Raw genomic sequence first — 20017 nt, 5'->3', positions numbered from 1 at the left:
CGCACCCACCACAATGTAGTTCCCATAGCAACCATTAACGGTCATCAACAAGGCATTAACGACAGTGTGGAAAACGTTTCACTAGTTAGCTAAAGTGGCTAACTACTTTTCCATTGCAGCCGTACAGTCGATGTCCGCGCCCCCGCGGAAATACATTTGCATAATGAATCACCATAAAAATCCTTACATTTAAACTAGAGAGAACTTCTTCTTTTTTTTGCATTGATGCTTCTCAATCCACAGCATCCGCCGATGTCGCACTTCCGCATCTGCAGGTGAAAGGTGACAGCTACAGCAGTGTTTGTCAGACCATGAGACATCCTGAAAAACGGTCTTCTCACAAAATCATCTGTAGCATCGGTTTGGCCTACAAACGGTTACGACCCCTCTATGTAAAGATGATACTGTAACGACCCTGTATTGTGTTCTGTGTTCATGGATGTGTTATCGTTCTCATGGGTACTAGCAGGGGTTAAATATGCCAGGACAGATGGAAAGGTTGGGGGGTATGATGGGTAATCCCGCGGGATTTTGGGAATGATTAAATAGGGGTTACGGTCTCATATCTCTTCTCTTCGGTTCGGGACCCTTGATTTTGACATGTTCTATTTGTGTATGTTCGAGGTTTAGCGGCGTGGGTTGTGGCCTGAACAATAGCCCATTTAGGAATAAACCTGTGTTCTGCCTGTACACCTGGTGCCCGTCTCTCTTTTACTTTATGACCCAGCTGGGTCATTACATTGGTGTCAGAAGTGCTTTCGAACGACGGGATAGATCGAGATTAGGCGAGTTAGCTGTTTCAGTATAGGCCGTGGTTAGCGTTAGCGTGACTCGCATCTACGGTCAGGATGATCGGGGCGAGGCGGAAAGTTAAGGAAGAGTCGGACAAAGTGGCCGTTGGGGGCTCGGGTGTACCCGGTCGGGAGGGTCAGGCGAGGACGGCTGTAGAGGAGCTGGAGAGCCACATGGCGGGAGTTAAATTGTCAGTCAGCAAGATGGCAGAACGGGCGGGTTTTCCTTCAAACCGCTCGACCAGAACAGACGTCACGGCGACGGAGATATCGACGTCACCGCGTGCGGAAATGGCTGGACCTCCTTATGTAAACAGAGATGGCAGCGCCCTATTGCCATTAGCCACGGTAGCGGCTAAACTTCCAAAGTTCAATGGACAAGGTAAATGGGAAGTTTTTTTCACTCAATTCGAGTTGTTGGCTAGAGCCGGGAGGTGGTCTGACGAGACGAAAGGGTTACAGCTTGCCCTGAGCCTGTCAGAGGAGGCGTCGGAATGCCTGCTAACGCTAGCCCCGGACGAGAGGGGCGACTACGGTGCGCTAGTGGAGGCATTGGGGGGCCGTTTCGGCAGCGATGCACAGCCCAACATGCTGCGGATTGAACTGAATAACAAAAAGAGACTTCAGGGGGAATCATTAAAGGCGTTGGCAAGTGATATTCTGAGCCTGACCAGGCGGGCTTATGCAAATATGTCGATTGGGGTGCAAGACGAGCTGGCACGGGACAGTTTCATTAGAGCGCTCTCCTCCACCGAACTGGGTAAGCATGTGCAGATGTCGGACCCAGCATCTCTGCGGGCTGCAGTGGAGATAGCCAGGAAGAGGGAGCTGATCTGGGGTGAGGGAGTGAGAGTGGAGGTTGCCAGTCAACCAGAGGTGAGAGCAGCGGCGGCTGGGGTGCTGGGGGTCACCAAACCAGAGTGGGTCGACGAGTTGGGAGGGTTAGTCAAGACCGCTTCGCTTGTCATTGAGAAGGGCTCCAGACAACATCGCAGTGTCAGCTCAACTTCCATTGTCTGCTGGGGTTGTGGCCAGACTGGCCACATTCAGCGGGAGTGTGGCAGATTCTCCAGTCAACAGGGAAACGACAGCGGGTTCTCGCGCAGGGGGGCAGCGCGGGCCCATTCCTCCGCCCCCGAACCCACAGTAAGCAGAAGATGTACCCAGCAGTGCAGGCAAGAGGGTGGGGACCTGCTTCCCCAGGGTGTAGCGGCCACCGTGTTTCCTAGTCCGGTAGTTGTGGTGGGACGTACCACCATTGGGGACTTCTGCAATGTCATCGTCAAGGTAGAGGGGGTGGAATGTTTGGCCCTGGTCGACACGGGCTCTACAGTAACCCTGGTGAGACCAGACATACTACCTGTTGGGGTGCGGGTGGAGCCGACCTTTGTCCAGCTACGGACTGTCACGGGGAGCTAGCCCCCATGTTAGGGAAGTGTCGGGTGTCTGTGACTGTGGGGGGGAGAACTGTGGGGTGTCCGGTGTGGGTAGCAGCGGTACAGGACCCCTGTATACTAGGAATGGACTTTTTGAAAAACTGTGGGGCTCAGTTGGACTTAGCTTCGGGCACTTTGAGGCTGTCGGGGGGGCCCACAGTGGGAATGTCGCCTACGGGAGGGCCAGCAGGGGGCAGGGCTGTCCCTCCGTCTTCCTCCAAGCTTGCCGAAACTCCACTGGTCGTCCCGGCTGCTCCCTTGGTCGTTGTTCCATCCCAGCAGCTGTCTCCGGCGGCAACGACCTTCACTCCCCATAATGGTGCAAGGACAGGCATCCCAGTAGCCCAAAACACACTGGCTCCTTCACCCCATCAGCCCGACGGGGGGAAGGAGGAAGTTATCGACGCCGTTGAGGCTGTGTGGCTGAAAAACTGTCAAGGTCTGGACGAGGGACAACAGAGACAATTAAAGCAGCTGCTGTTTGACTTTAAAGATAGCTTCGCTTGGGGGGGAAGATGAGGTAGGGCAAACGCACCTGGTTCAGCACGACATCGACACTGGGGACAACCAACCCATTAAAATTCGGCCCGTCGCATTCCCCTTGCCAAGAGGGAAGCAGCAGCCACAGCTATTGCTGACATGTTGCGGGCTGATTTCATTGAGCCATCAGACAGCCCGTGGTCCGCGCCGGTCGTCATGGTGCCTAAGAAAGGGGGTAAACTTAGGTTTTGTGCGGACTACAGGGGCCTAAATTCTGTCACCATTAAAGACTCTTACCCCATACCGAGGATCGATGAGTCGCTAGACCACGTCAGAGGGTCCTCGTGGTTCTCTTCCCTTGATCTGCGCAGTGGCTACTGGCAGGTGCCCCTCTCGCCTGGGGCACGTGAAAAACGGCCTTCTCCACGGATAGGGGCCATTGGCAGTTCAAGGTGCTGTGCTTCGGGCTTTGTAATGCTCCTGCCACCTTTGAGAGGCTCATGGACAGAGTGCTGGCGGGGGTTCCGAGAGACGAGTGTGTCGTGTACCTAGACGACATATTGGTACACGGCACGTCGTTTGAGGGGGCACTGGGGGCACTTAGGCGAGTGCTGGAGAGGATCTCGGGGCGGGGCTAAAATTACACCCGGAAAAGTGCCATTTCATGCAAAGGGAGTTGGCGTTCCTGGGTCATCAGCTGGGTGGTGAGGGTATCAGCACGTTGCCAGACAAAGTGGAGGCTGTGAGGGGGGTGGCCAATTCCAAAGGAAAAAAAAGAGGTTAAGAGCTTCCTGGGTCTGGCATCCTACTATCGTAGGTTTGTGAAAGGGTTTGCGGGGATAGCAGCTCCTTTGAACCACCTTCTCAAGAAGGACACTGTCTTTCAGTGGACCGAAGAGCACCAGCGGGCGTTTGAGGCCCTCAAACGTGCCCTGGTGGAGGCCCCTGTCCTGTCCTCACCAGACCCAAACCGTCCGTTTATTCTGGACACCGATGCAAGCAATGAGGGCTTGGGGGCCGTGCTGGCTCAGCGTGGTTCTGACGGGGAGCACGTAGTAGCTTATTACAGCAGAACTTTTGATAAGGCTGAAAACGCTACTGCGTGACAAGGAGGGGAGCTTTTGGCTGTCGTGGCAGCAGTACGCCATTTCAAGTACTACCTGGGGGCCTGCCGTTTGTGGTGCGGACGGATCACTCCGCCCTGCAGTGGCTTCTCTCCTTCAAGGAGCCAGAGGGTCAGATCGCCCGCTGGTTGGAGGAGCTGCAACCCTACGACTTCCAGGTGGAGCACAGGGCCGGCCTTCGCCACAGCAATGCAGACGCCTTGTCCCGCCGCCCATGTGCTGAGGGACGGCTGTGGGTACTGCGCCAAACGGGTGGAGCGAGAGAGGGAACTGTGCATGGAGGAGGGAGTCACCGCCACGGTGAGTCAGCTGAGGGTGACAGAGTGCCGGGAGCTTGAGGCTGTGGACGTCGGGGAGTGGAGGCGTCGCCAGGAGGAGGACGCAGAGCTGCGTCCTGTGCTGGGGTGGGTGGAAGAGAGAAGACGACCGCCATGGGGGGAAGTAGCCCCTCTATCACCAGTCACCAAAGGCCTCTGGGCTAAATTCCCAGAGGGGGTGGAAAAAGCCAGCTACTGGAGAAATGACGTGGCAGGTAGTGGTTCCCAAAAGGCTGCAAGGGAGCGTGTTACAGCAGCTTCACGGGGGAGTAGGCGCAGGGCATTTTGGGGTCTCCAAAACGTTAAAGCGCGTACGTAAAGGCTTCTATTGGGCCAGGCACAGGAGGGATGTGGAGGACTTTTGCAGGCAGTGCGATGAGTGTGCTGCTAAGAAAGGACCTCCAGGTCAGTCACACGCCCTCCTACAACAATTCCCAGTAGGGGAGCCCATGGAGAGACTGGGGGTAGACATAGTTGGACCGTTTCCAATCACAGACAGCGGTAACAGGTGGATTCTAACTGCTATGGACTACTTCACCAAGTGGCCAGAGGCTTACGCTCTCCCAGACCAGGAGGCAGAAACAGTAGCTGATGCATTGGTAGGGGGAATAATCAGTCGGTTCGGGGTGCCACAGTCTATACACAGCGACCAGGGGAGAAACTTTGAGTCACGGGTGTTCTCAGAGTTGTGTAGACGGTTAGGCGCGGAGAAGACGCGCACTACTCCGCTTCATCCCCAGAGTGATGGGCTGGTGGAAAGATTTAACAGAACATTAGCACAACAGCTGGCTATCGTTACCTCAAAACACCAGAGAGATTGGGACACCCACTTACCGTTTATTCTCATGGCATGTAGGTCGGCTGTTCAGGAATCGACTGCGTGCTCCCCAGCGCTACTAATGTTAGGTCGTGAGTTGCGCACCCCAGCCGAACTGACGTTTGGCCACCCTCCTGATAACGACGACGGGGTTTTGCCTGGCCCGAACTATGTTCGTCGACTGCAGAACCGGTTAGAAGCGGCTCACACCTTCGCAAGAGAGCAACTCGAGAACGCAGGAATGCGCCAAAAGCGCCACTATGACTCACGCGCTAGGGGGAGGCACTTTGGAGCGGGAGAACGAGTGTGGCTTCACAACCCCACGCGCAAGAAGGGGCGGTGCCCAAAGTTGGACAGTGCCTGGGTGGGGCCGTGCCTGGTGATAGAGAGAGTGGGGAGGTGACGTACCGGGTGGAGGTTCCCCACGGGGCAGGAAGGTGGTGGTCCACCGGGACCGATTGGCGCCCTACAGAGGGAGGAAAACGGTAGGGAATGGAAGTGAGGACTCTGATGTGAGCACACGGGGACAGTCTAGCGAGGAGACTCTAATGCAAGCTGAGCCTGGGACGGGGGCTGCCTCTTCGGGGGTGCTGGAAATGACATTGGGGCAGATGAGTGTTCTGGGGGTCCACCAGTGGGAGTCAAGGGGAGGCACAAGAGACTGATGCGACCTCCGGGTCGTTTTAAGGATTTTGTTTTGTAACCCTAGGGGCTAGGGTTTAGAAAGGAGGGGGCTATGTAACGACCCTGTATTGTGTTCTGTGTTCATGGATGTGTTATCGTTCTCATGGGTACTAGCAGGGGTTAAATATGCCAGGACAGATGGAAAGGTTGGGGGTATGATGGGTAATCCCGCTGGGATTTTGGGAATGATTAAATAGGGGTTACGGTCTCATATCTCTTCTCTTCGGTTCGGGACCCTTGATTTTGACATGTTCTATTTGTGTATGTTCGAGGTTTAGCGGCGTGGGTTGTGGCCTGAACAATAGCCCATTTAGGAATAAACCTGTGTTCTGCCTGTACACCTGGTGCCCGTCTCTCTTTTACTTTATGACCCAGCTGGGTCATTACAATACTCTCACAAACACAATTTGCTCTATGACCCACACAAGGCCCCCACAAGCATCTTGGGACTCATCTGAAGTCGGTACAGCCTGATCTGCCAACTGACAATAACCAGTGGACAAAATGTCATGACTGCCACAGCCCTAACTCTCAATACAAGTAGCTAATTCTTGACCCCCACCTTATCCCTTTCAATGTCTGTGCGTTCTTTAGGCTGCCTTAAACCATTCAAGCCACCATCTCATCCTGTCATTGGTAAAGTGAGTCACCATAGCATTGACCTGAGCTGGGAGACAGAGGAGAATTGACCACGGACTGGCCCACCAGAGAAATGGACCTGCTTCTCTGTGGAAGAGATGGACCCCAAATCCCACACATACAGTAGCCGTGCATGGGTAAAATCACTGGGGAAGCCTGAAAAAAAACAAAAACATATTACAACCTACAATCTCTATAACCTGTCAATTCATATGCCTTGCCACAGTGATAGTCAGTGGCGATTTTAGCATGTAAATCTTGGTGGGGCAAAAAAAAAAAAAAATCTGTGGGATGTATGCCAGCAAAGCCACAACACAACACTAAACAATACATTAATTGCATTATAACGGTGACAAACGGTGCCCACAAACTGTTAGGGCCTACATAAAGCTGTCCCAACAGCAGTCCCAACATCTTACCATTGCTACACCTGGCTATCAGCGGAGCCTTGTCTGGCAGCGAAACAGTCCATTCAGCCTCATTTACTGTCTTTTAAAAAACCGTAGGATAAATAAAGCAGACAATGAAAGCTCTTACAATATTCAATGATTACGTTTCTCTAAAACAGGTTATAGGCTACATGTGCACAACCAAGTCAGAACAGTAGGCGAAATTAAGAGGGGAAAATAGACCAAATGATTAGGGTGAGGCACATGGGCTACTAACAGCTTACTACACAACATACACTTAGTATTACTTTCTTAGCTACAGTATACATATCTCCCTGGCATATTACATCATTTATGCAGCAGCATACAATACATTTTTGGACTCACCTTGTTGTGCTGTGCTCACTTGAACAGGAAGGTGGCACGGTCCTTTGTGGTCAATTTTTGTCATCAAAGTTTGTCATCAAAGTCTGGCATTCTCTGGATCTATGGTGCTTTCAAGAACTGGGAACTCTGAAAAAAACAAGGTCGAATCATGACGTCAGTGATCTTCAGGTCGGAGCTCTAGAAAGAGACCCGAGTTCCGGACTTGGAATTCCGAGTTGGATGACCGATCAAAACATATTTTCCCAGCCGGAGCTCGTTTTTTTCAGAGTTCCCAGTTATCTTGAACTCACTGAAGTCTGAGATTTCCCAGTTCCAAGTTTCCAGGTGTTTTGAATGCAGCAGAAGTCATGCTGAATTGACAGCATGTCCAATGTATTCAACCTTTTATGGCCCATGGTGTAGAATGTTTATCCCTTTAAGCTTGGAAAAGAGACCCTTAAACCTAGACTTGGACCACACACCCACTCCACTGAATAGCAGGCTAGTGATTGCTTTGCAACACTTACGGATAGCCACTGATTCCTTCCAAACCACTCATTGTTGAATTTGCGATTTCCAACTTGTTGTGTAATGTTTATGTCCAATGGCCGATGAGCACCGCTACGTTTTATCGATAATTTCTCTTCATTATTTCTCTTCATATGATGACTGCGAGCTAAGATTTAGAAAGTATGATGTTGACATGATCAGTCCAATCAACGCTACTGTAGATATAACATGATTTTACATCATTTTATCTGTGGCCAATGACCTTGAGCCTTCTTGGATGGGCACTTCTAATGTAATATGGCACGCACTCAAGGGGCTTGAATTTTCGAGCTCTACCCTTACCCTTGCGGTGACGTACTGTCCTCACGAGTGACAGAACACTGAGCTAATCATGGCGCAACTAGAGAACATTACCACAACCTAAGCTCCGTATTTTCCACTGGCTGCCCCACCACCACAGAAACCACTGAGCTAGGCTGAAACACCTGCATTTTGGAGCTGCCTTACTCAAGAAACCAAAAAGAGACCATGTTTGTATGCGGCTTTATTAACTCAAAGATTTTTTGGATATTGTTTTTTACATTGTTTGCAAACTGATATGTGACACGTATTAATGCCAAAATAACATGCAAAACAGGCAAGCCCAAAAAATATATACACTACCGTTCAAAAGTTTGGGGTTACTTAGAAATGTCCTTGTTCACGAAAGAAAATAAAAAAAATTGTCCATTAAAATAACATCAAATTGATCAGAAATACAGTGTAGACATTGTTAATGTTGTAAATGGCTATTGTAGCTGGAAACGGCTGCTTTTTATTAGCCCATTATCAGCAACCATCAGTCCTGTGTTCCAATGGCACGTTGTGTTTGCTAATCCAAGTTTATCATTTTAAAAGGCTAATTGATCATTAGAAAACCCTTTTGCAATTATGTTAGCACAGCTGAAAACTGTTGTGCTGATTAAAGAAACAATAAAACTGTCCTTCTTGTGACTATTTGAGTATCTGGAGCATCAGCAATTGTGGGTTCGATTACATGCTCAAAATGGCCAGAAACAAATAACTTTCTTCTGAAACTCATCAGTCTATTCTTGTTCTGAGAAATGAAGGCTATTCTATGCGAGAAATTGCCAAAAAACTGAAGATCTCATACAACGCTGTGTACTACTCCCTTCACAGAACAGCGCAAACTGGCTCTAACCAGAATAGAAAGAGGAGTGGGAGGCCCCGGTGCACAAGGACATTTCTAAGTGACCCCAAACTTTTGAACGGTAGTGTATATACAGTACCATTTTAAATAAATTTGCAAGAATGTCTAAAAACCTGTTTTAGTTGTGTCATTATGGGGTATTGTGTGTAGATTAATGAGGATTTGTTTTATTTAATCCATTTTAGAATAAGGCTGTAACGTAACAAAATGTGGAAAAAGTCAAGGGGTCTGAATACTTTCCGGATGCACTAAAGGCCGAAACAATAAAAAGACACAGTGGCAGAATAAATTCAAGCAGGGCCGGCCCTCCCATTAGACAAGATTAGGCAACACTTGAATTTGGGGCGGCATTTTGACAATTGGCTGCCGCCCTTCGGTGCCCCTGATCGGCTGCTACACCGCCGACGGCACCCCAGCCACCAGCTCATAGCGTTGCTGCAGTTCCCGCCCTCACCCCATTCCATTTCTCCCAAAGTTCACTCCCACTATCCTTGGTAGCTATAGTGATGTGTGTGTTTATATTGATTTATCCAATTGTGAAACATTAATACAAATGAATCTGCCAATTAAATGATTGTTTTGTTTTATATGTTTGTGTATGACGAAGACGATTAGTGATTAAGGCAGTAGCCTAACCTAGCCTGTTAATGTTAGCTAGCTACTACTAGTGGATATAATTTTAGCTAAAAGTAAGCTATAGAGATTTGAAAATATTTGCTACCATGTCTAAGAGACAAAAACTATCAGGAAGCGAATATAAAAAAACGAATGAGAAAAGAGGCACAGTCTCTAAACCAAAGAAATTTGCTGCTGAAATTGATCAGCGTGCAGCAATGTCCATCAGCCGGTGTGGAGAATGACAAGCCTCCGAGGACAGGCCATTCCTTCGCCGAGAACAACGAGCCCTCGTTCGCTGATTCTAGCAGCGAAGAGGTGCAAACCGGAGGAGTCGGAGCCATGCACTTCCACTGATGATGACAGCTCTCTGGCTGGACAAGAACAGGTGGTTGCACCAGGCCTAGCCACACCTCCAAACAATGCCGGCGAAGATCCTACTATCTTGGACCCGGACTCAGATTCGTCGATCCTCGTCCCAGATGACAGTGGTGGTGCTGCTGCTAAATCCAACTCCCAGACAAAAAACATAAAAGATCCCGGTGAGTGGCCAAAATACACTGCTCAAAAAAATAAAGGGAACACTTAAACAACACAATGTAACTCCAAGTCAATCACACTTCTGTGAAATCAAACTGTCCACTTAGGAAGCAACACTGATTGACAATAAATTTAGCATGCTGTTGTGCAAATGGAATAGACAACAGGTGGAAATTATAGGCAATTAGCAAGACACCCCCAATAAAGAAGTGGTTCTGCAGGTGGTGACCACAGACCACTTCTCAGTTCCTATGCTTACTGTCTGATGTTTTGGTCACTTTTGAATGCTGGCGGTGCTTTCACTCTAGTGGTAGCATGAGACGGAGTCTACAACCCACACAAGTGGCTCAGGTAGTGCAGCTCATCCAGGATGGCACATCAATGCGAGCTGTGGCAAGAAGGTTTGCTGTGTCTGTCAGCGTAGTGTCCAGAGCATGGAGGCGCTACCAGGAGACAGGCCAGTACATCAGGAGACGTGGAGGAGGCCGTAGGTGGGCAACAATCCAGCAGCAGGACCGCTACCTCCGCCTCTGTGCAAGGAGGAGCAGGAGGAGCACTGCCAGAGCCCTGCAAAATGACCTCCAGCAGGCCACAAATGTGCATGTGTCTGCTCAAACGGTCAGAAACAGACTCCATGAGGGTGGTATGAGGGCCCGACGTCCACAGGTGGGGGACGTTTGGCATTTGCCAGAGAACACCAAGATTGGCAAATTCGCCAATGGCGCCCTGTGCTCTTCACAGATGAAAGCAGGTTCACACTGAGCACATGTGACAGACGTGACAGAGTCTGGAGACGCCGTGGAGAACGTTCTGCTGCCTGCAACATCCTCCAGCATGACCGGTTTGGCGGTGGGTCAGTCATGGTGTGGGGTGGCATTTCTTTGGGGGGCTGCACAGCCCTCCATGTGCTCGCCAGAGGTAGCCTGACTGCCATTAGGTACCGAGATGAGATCCTCAGACCCCTTGTGAGACCAGATACTGGTGCGGTTGGCCCTGGGTTCCTCCTAATGCAAGACAATGCTAGACCTCATGTGGCTGGAGTGTGTCAGCAGTTCCTGCAAGAGGAAGGCATTGATGCTATGGACTGGCCCGCCCGTTCCCCAGACCTGAATCAAATTGAGCACATCTGGGACATCATGTCTCGCTCCATCCACCAACGCCACGTTGCACCACAGACTGTCCAGGAGTTGGCGGATGCTTTAGTCCAGGTCTGGGAGGAGATCCCTCAGGAGACCATCCGCCACCTCATCAGGAGCATGCCCAGGCGTTGTAGGGAGGTCATACAGGCACGTGGAGGCCACACACACTACTGAGCCTCATTTTGACTTGTTTTAAGGACATTACATCAAAGTTGGATCAGCCTGTAGTGTGGTTTTCCACTTTAATTTTGAGGTTGACTCCAAATCCAGACCTCCATGGGTTGATAAATTTGATTTCCATTGATAATTTTTGTGTGATTTTGTTGTCAGCACATTCAACTATGTAAAGAAAAAAGTATTTAATAAGATTATTTCATTCATTCAGATCTAGGATGTGTTGTTTAAGTGTTCCCTTAATTTTTTTGAGCAGTGTATATGAATGGATCTTTACGGGATATGTTAGTGCAGGCTGGGCCACATCAGGATAAAGAGGGGAATTTCCCAAGAGATGAGAGGCAACGAAAGTTTTTGGTGGCCCACTACAATAGGAGGATGGCGAACATGGAGAGAGTGGAGAGACCATGGCTTGTCTATTCCAAGCAAAACGATGCAGGAGAGACTCAATGGACTCGCCACCATATTTCTGAAAGCACTTGTTTCTAAAGCTCAAATTATTTCATTATTTTTTACAGTTCTACAGGAATATTAAAATATGTTAAATATGTTATATAATAGTGTTCTTTTTATTGTAATTGTAACAATTATGGGATCGTGCCATGTGGGATAACAGGTGGCATATTATTAATAAGAAACTCGCTTTCCTACTATAGGTAGTTGGCTGCAAAGTGATAGCAACATTGTAACTCTACGATGCAGGGGTTAAAGTAAAATTCCCTTCTGCCTGGTAAGGGACCTCCTAAATTATATGTGCACACGTGCACCAACATTTTTTATGGGCATAATCATAGAATTACATATATAATTGGAGCCTATTTCTTCCTATTCCAAAAAATAAGTGGTAAGCCTACCTGTTTGACAGATGCAATTATGCTATCCATAGATGTCGGTATAGCTAAATACTCCAATACTGTCACATGCACTGATTAAATACCTTGGTGGCTGGGAAGGGCTTGGTGTGTTTGGTTAAAACCAGGGCTCAAATTGCCTTTGTTAAAGAAAAGGGCAAAAAGGATATCTATTGTTTGCTTTATATTTTGAAAGAAATGCATAAAACGTATCCAAATTATATCAAGCGTTCTATAAGGATGCTTAACTCGGTGATGCCTTGTAGAAACAAGCTCTAAAATGCCTGTGAAAGACGTGACTCCGATGCATGTGGGGATATATTGATTCCTCTCTATGACATTCTGATGCTGAGCTGCAGCCTATAATATTCCGAGGAGATTTTAAAAAATTGACTTTGCTATTCTATCCCTATTAATTGAGCTTTTCCCTATCTGAAAAGAGAAGATGTTTGTTTAAACCCAGGCAGCTTTTAGGGAAGCACTTCTGTTGTTGGGTTATACAACCGATGAGTAGCCAGCAGTTGAAGATTACATTTTTCTGCTTACATTTTTCTGCATTGGTAGAGCCTCTGTCTGGGTAGAAAGGTAACTTTTGAAAGTGCCATGCTTAGATTCATAAGGATGTCTATGATGTAATTATTTGCAAACAAGACACTCTGGTTTGAGTGGCGCAGTGGTCTAAGGCACTGCATCGCAGTGCTAGCTGTGCCACTAGAGATCCTGGTTCGAATCCAGGCTCTGTCGTAGCCGGCCGCGACCGGGAGACCCATGGGGCGGCGCACAATTGGCCCAGCGTCGTCCAGGGTAGGGGAGGGAATGGCCAGCAGGGATCTAGCTCAGTTGATAGAGCATGGCGTTTGCAACGGCAGAGTTGTGGGTTCGTTTCCCACAGAGGGCCAGTATGAAAAAAATTATAATAATGTATGCACTCACTAACTGTAAGTCGCTCTGGATAAGAGCGTCTGCTATATGACTAAAATGTCAAATGTAAATGGTTTGACATTGAGAAACATGGAGGGGGGCAGCAGATTTATTTTCCTTGCCTAGGGCGCAAGAACGTCCAGGGCCGGCCCTGAATTCAACAACACCTTTGTTTCATCACAAATCCGGAGAGCAACCTCTGTCCCGTGAAGTCCACAAAACATATTGCATGTAACAAACAGTTACATGACCTACAGCATGGTCAAGCAAATTAATGTTTCAGACATTTTTGGACCACTAAACAACTATTGATTTAGAACCACGGTGCCTCCGCTATTCCGGCACCATTTCAACTTCAACATTTCAACATTATCAAATCACCTATGCTTAGTCTAATACAGTGGCAACTAAAAGATAACAAAAACAATTTAGTCCAATCGATGTAAACTAAATATGATGTGGCTGTCCATGTTTCCGATTTTGTGTGTGTGCATGCGTGCGCGTTCGTTCCTTCCAGTAGAAAAAACATGTTGACTCACCCAATGCCGTCCTCCTCTCTCTCATGTTTACGAAACAGTCTATCACGCTCACACAGTACACACTTTTATTTTTTGTTGTCTTAGGCTACCTGGCTAAAATGCTTGTTCGCTAGACTAACTTCCTTTCATGGGCAACGTTAGATAGTTAACATTAGCCTTCTACATCTAGCTACATGTTGAACTTCTATCCTCTCAGGCCAAGGTCACAATGTATGAATTAATGGTTGGATCAGAATTGGCGTTATAATCATTGGCCAGTATGGAAAATTAAGTAAAACCACAATTCCAAATCCCTATCTCCAGTCATGGCTAATTTAGGAAAGTGCCAATTTTAGCTAGCTAGCTAGCCACTGGAGGACAACAACACAGCAAGATGCAGCAATTCAAGTTGTTTCTGTCAATGACGTATGCTCTCGATGCAATTTGACAGGAGTGACGCCAAATCAAAACTGGCTTCCCTTGACACTTTCTTTTTGGGAAGCCTGGCTTCCCTTGGCATTCATGAATATACACCACTGTAAGCATATGGGACTATCTACACTTGAAGTCGGAAGTTCAGATACACTTAGGTTGGAGTCATTCAAACTCGTTTTTCAACCACTCCACAAATTTCTTGCTAACAAACTATAGTTTGGGCAAGTCGGTTAGGACATCTACTTGGTGCATGACACAAGTAATTTTTCCAACAATTGTTTACAGACAGATTATTTCACTTATAATTCATTGCATCACAATTCCAGTGGGTCAGAAGTTTACATACACTAAGTTGAATGTGCTTTTAAACAGCTTGGAGAATTCCAGAAAATGATGTCATGTCTTTAGAAGCTTCTGATAGGCTAATTGACATCATTTGAGTCAATTGGAGGTGTACCTGTGGATGTATTTCAAGGCCTACCTTCAAACTCAGTGCCTCTTTGCTTGACATCATGGGAAAATGAAAAGAAATCAACCAAGACCTCAGAAAAAAAATTGTAGACCTCCACAAGTCTGGTTCATCCTTGGGAGCAATTTCCAAACGCCTGAAGGTACCACGTTCATCTGTACAAACAATAGTCCGCAAGTATAAACACCTTGGAACCACGCAGCCATCATACCGCTCAGGAAGGAGACGCGTTCTGTCACCTAGAGATTAATGTACTTTGGTGCGAAAAGTGCAAATCAATCCCAGAACAACAGCAAAGGACCTTGTGAAGATACTGGAGGAAACAGGTACAAAAGTATCTATATCCACAGTAAAACTAGTCCAATATCGACATAACCTGAAAGGCCGCCCCGCAAGGAAGAAGCCACTGCTCCAAAACCGCCATAAAAAAGCAAGACTACGGTTTGCAACTGCACATGGGGACAAAGATCGTACTTTTTGGAGAAATGTCCTCTGGTCTGATGAAACAAAAATAGAACTGTTTGGCCATAATGACCATCATTATGTTTGGAGGAAAAAGGGGTTGCCTTGCAAGCCGAAGAACACCATCCCATCCTTGAAGCACGGGGGTGGCAGCATCATGCTGTGGGGGTGCTTTGCTGCAGGAGGGACTGGTGCACTTCACAAAATAGATGGCATCATGAGGAAGGAAAATTATGTGGATATATTGAAGCAACATCTCAAGACATCAGTCAAGAAGTTAAAGCTTGGTCGCAAATGGGTCTTCCAAATGCACAATGACCCCAAGCATACTTCCAAATTTGTGGCAAAATGGCTTAAGGACAACAAAGTCAAGGTATTGGAGTGGCCATCACAAAGCCCTGACCTAAATCCTATAGAGAATTTGTGGGCAGAACTGAAAAAGCGTGTGTGAGCAAGGAGGCCTACAAACCTGACTCAGTTACACCAGCTCTGTCAGGAGGAATGGGCCAAAATTCACCCAACTTATTGTGGGAAGCTTGTGGAAAGCTAACCGACACGTTTGACCCAAGTTAAACAATGTAAAGGCAATGCTACCAAATACTAATTGAGTGTATGTAAACTTCTGACCCACTGGGAATGTGATGAAAGAAATAAAAGCTGAACTAAACCATTTTCTCTGCTATTATTCTGACATTTCAGATTCTTAAAATAAAGTGGGGATCCTAACTGACCTAAGACATGGAATTTTTACTAGGATTAAATGTCAGGAATTGTGAAAATTAGTTGAAATGTATTTGGCTATGTATGTAAACTTCAGCCTTCAACTGTATGTGTGAGTATAATATATTCATAGACTACAATCTATGGGCCTGCATATTATCTGAAAACCCTCACTTTCACATTTGCATTGCTTTAGATAAGAGAATCTGCTAAATTCTAATTGACATAATCTAAGAGTAGGCTAACTGTGCTTTTGGGTCCCCAGTACAGCAGTCACCACACTATAGAACGCTTGGAGCCCAGCACATCCTATAGGTACAGACTGAGAATCACAAGACCAACTGGGGAGTCCCTTTACAGCCCGGCTGTGTCCATCTCTACCACACATGAGTATACTGTACACAGTACTCTTTCAGTTGACATTTCTGCTTTATCAAAATGATATGCATTTATGTTCTTTGACACATATAATGTCATTCAGGTGAGCCTATGAGTGGGAAGAACCTCCATCGTGCTGACAACATGAATGATGAGGAGGAGCTGACCAGAGTGTTGCAGTCTGGGTGAGTGATGAGCAGATAGACCAGGTACTCTTATGGTTAATGTCATGCTTTATTTCTCTCCAGGACAATCAATGTGAACGTCAATGACAAACACGTAGTGAAGTACCTGAGGATGTTTGGGGCCACGTGGCAGTCCCAGGACATGGGGGGGCTGTACCCCCCTCCACTGGGCAGCTGACGGAGGACACCTGGCTGTCATAGCCTACATGATTCAGGATGGCTGTGAGGTGAGATTGGTGTCAGCATTTAGGAGCTTTATAAACTGGCTGCGTCTGAAATGACACTCTATTCCCTACTGTACATGTAAAGTGCACAACTTATGGTACACTCAAAATTCTTCTTCACAAACCTTCGTTGTGTCGCTAAACGGGTTACTCATGGTGCAAACTCATCGAGACTCCTTAGAAAATAGGACATTGGACAGGAAAGTTCATAGGACAAGGCAAGCAGTCAATATAACTAGTGTGTCTGCTAGGTGGCAGTGTTGAACAACCATGAGGAGCTGGTGCAGCTGTTGTTGGACAGTGGGGCCGACCGCGATGTGAAGAGCGAGGTAATTGCAACTAACAGCATGGGCTCTGTAGCAATTAGAGCAATTTAAATCATTCTGGAATTGACTGATATTTTTGTGTTTGCAGTTTGGGGCAGGGGCAGCTGAAATTGCCTTTGGAAGACAGGTAATGCATTTCTCCATAAACATTACTGTTGTGTTGTATGTTACTGTTATAGTGAATATATGAGCAAGTTTGGTTGATTATTATTTTTTCAATACAGAATTTCATCAGTTTATTAAAAGGACAGAAGAGTATAGTCCATTAGTAAAGGGCTTAGGTGGACAACATACTTTTTTCATAATTTCTAATAGCTTTATTACTGTTGCTTATTTAGTAACACATTGTATGTATGTATCATATACCTGCATTTGTATCTGGATATTTGTTTTGCATAACAAAACATGTATACACATACTGTATGAGATGTTTATGGATGAATTAAATAATAAACCATCAAGAATTGACTCAAAGGATTGACTTGGTTTCGCTATATTGTACAGATGTCTGATTAAACATCATCCTACGAGAGAGAGTCAGAGATTTCACATTGCTGTAATGTAATAATTTGTTTGTGTTAAGTCTTCTGCCTACATTCGCCTGTACAGTCAGAAAAATAAATGCAAATACATGAAATGAACAGCATAAGAGAAACATCATTTATTTGGATCTGCAATATCAATGTTCAAGTACTCCAACTGCCCCAGAATCTAATCTTTTACCATAATCGTCATTCCTTATGGAGTTTAATAATAAAAAAAAAACATGTTTTATTGAACAGGAGAAACCATCACTTTGTGGTTCTCACTGCTCTTGTAAAATAAAAGCAAAAAATAAAATAATGATTGCTGACAGATACTATATTTACACTAACTGTACAATGGCTTTTAATTTGAAAATGTAACAGTTAAACAAATAAAATACAGTACATTTGTAAAAAGCAACTTTTACACGTGAATAGATCTGAAGATCTGACAAATGCTGACATCAGATAGCAGTTTATCTAAATCTCTAAAAAGGAACACATACAGTGATTACTAAAAGTCTAAATGCAACTATGCAATGCACTTCTGATGCAAGTCTGATGAGTAGTGAGTAGTGCATTCCACAATATTGAGCGACAAGACATACACTGTATATGCGTACACACACATGCATCCATTTAATTAAAGCACAACAGTATATTGGTGATCACAATACATTGCATACCAGGTTTGATATTTTGTTTTACACCTACAATAACGCAACCACGTGCCCCTGTTTTACTACTCTACTGACTACTTTTAAATGTAAAAGTTCCCTCCTGTTGAAACCTTGCAAAAGTAGTTATGAGAATGAGGTCATAACTTCATATTGCAAGCTTGCTGCTAACATACACACGAGCAGGAATGCGCGCACACACACACACCCTGTGCCATGCCAGAGGAAGAGCAGTATGATGAACACTATTACTCAGCACCAATCAAAGCTATATTTAATGACACATATTGTGGCCAAGACATTATCTACCCACAGTCTCTACTTTCATTTGGACAACATTTTAATGTACTGGAAATCAATTATGTCACTTAGTCTACAAATTATTGGTAAAGTTTAAAGGGACAAGAACAGCACATTCAGTACAGGTAATGGATGTATTTGCTGTAAGACTGTAATATTTCAAAGGACAAATTAAACTTAATGGAAATTGTCTTGAACACCTCAAGGAGAGTTCTGTTCCAATGTGTGAGACTGAGCTCCAATATCAAAAGAATAATGATAACCATGAGGTCAAGTACCAGCAATTACCTCATAAACCAAACCACTCTGCCATACTTTTGTCTAAGTAAACTTTGAAAAGACAGAAATGAATAAAACATCGGACACCATCTAGGTGGGGTTTGGACTGTTCACAACACTGAAGTCATCCTGACACCACAGCATCAAGTGAGTTGAAGTGTTAGCTTGTATAGCACGCTCCTCCACCAGCGCAGTTATATTGCATTATTTGGTGTTGCTGTAATTCTCTGGAACCCAGCAGTGTCAGCTCATTTCAGACTCTCCTGGCCCCGCTGGGAGCATTACGTATTGCACAACCGCCAGCAAATACTCCAAACTATGTGTAAGAGAGTTGAGTATTTATGAAAGCGGTGAATACAGCATATCCTTCAAGTTTGTGGTCACAACATGAACTACTAAGGGCATGTAAGAGCCCAAAATCATTTGTCAGTTTGTAAACGTGTTCAAGTTCGCCAGCGGAGAAAAACTTCAAGGTCAGAGATACTTTTCTCTGTGGTAGTCCTATACTTGGGTCCAATACCCTGTCAATGAACTCATATTAGGGTACATATGGATAAAGATCATGTATGTAGATCATGTATGAATACAAAGATCATCGAACAATAATCAACAATGTCAATTCTCAAGTATGTGTCCATTCTGAACAATTCCCTTGCTTTTGCACCAAATTGGATTAGTCGAAACCAGTGGAGGCTGCTGAGGGGAGGACGGCTCATAATAATGGCTGGAACAGTGCAAATGGAATGGCATCAAACACATGGAAACCATATTGTAACGATCCCGGCAGTCTGAGTCGGGTCCTGTCTGTGGACTAGTTTTTATGTTCGTGATCTCCAGTTTCCCGAGGGTTCTGGAACGCTCCGGGGAGCTCTCTTGATTTCCGCACCTGCATCCCATCAGCAATCTGCACACCTGGTCCTGATCATCACCCTTCTTAGGCTCTGGCCTAACATCCATTCCCTGCCGGATCGTTAGCCATAAACAGTATGTTTTGCCAGCGTATCAGCCTCAGAGTACTAGCGTTAGTTTTGTTGTTTTTTGCATCTTGTTGACCTGCCTTGTACTTACCTCCGTTTGTTCTGTCTACAGTCATTCTCCCGGAACCTTCACCCAACCCCTGCCGTGCCATCAGTTCATCTGCTACTTCACCACCACCTACTCATCTCCGCCACCCGCTCCGTCTACTGGACTATTCTGCATCTTTTCCCTGTAAATAAACACTCTCATTCGTTCAACTCACCTTGTCCTGGTCTGCTTCTGGGTTCGGTCTTAGAGAACCGTGACAGAACGATCCGGCCATTAATGAACCCAGCGGACCTGGACTCTGTTCGCCATGCCATTACCCATCAGGAGAAGATGTTGGGCCATCATAGCACGGTACTACAGGAGATCGCGTTGTCAGTTCGGAACCTTTCTACCGGTCTGACGGAGGTCCAGAACCAACGCAAGTCTCCGGTGGAGGATCCACTACCGGTTTCACCCATCTCGCCTGCCGCTTCTGGAGCTGTGTCCTTCCG

General features: G+C 46.3%; 1 pseudogene; it reads left to right on the top strand.

Annotated features, from left to right (window-relative positions):
• Positions 1–9531: 9531 nt before the first annotated feature.
• On the top strand, positions 9532–19250 carry LOC121537847 (annotated as a pseudogene).
• Positions 19251–20017: the final 767 nt, after the last annotated feature.

This window comes from Coregonus clupeaformis, chromosome 1 (genome assembly GCF_020615455.1).
Source record: "Coregonus clupeaformis isolate EN_2021a chromosome 1, ASM2061545v1, whole genome shotgun sequence".
Lineage (NCBI taxonomy): Eukaryota > Metazoa > Chordata > Actinopteri > Salmoniformes > Salmonidae > Coregonus > Coregonus clupeaformis.
This window is presented reverse-complemented; position numbering and strand designations above follow the sequence as displayed.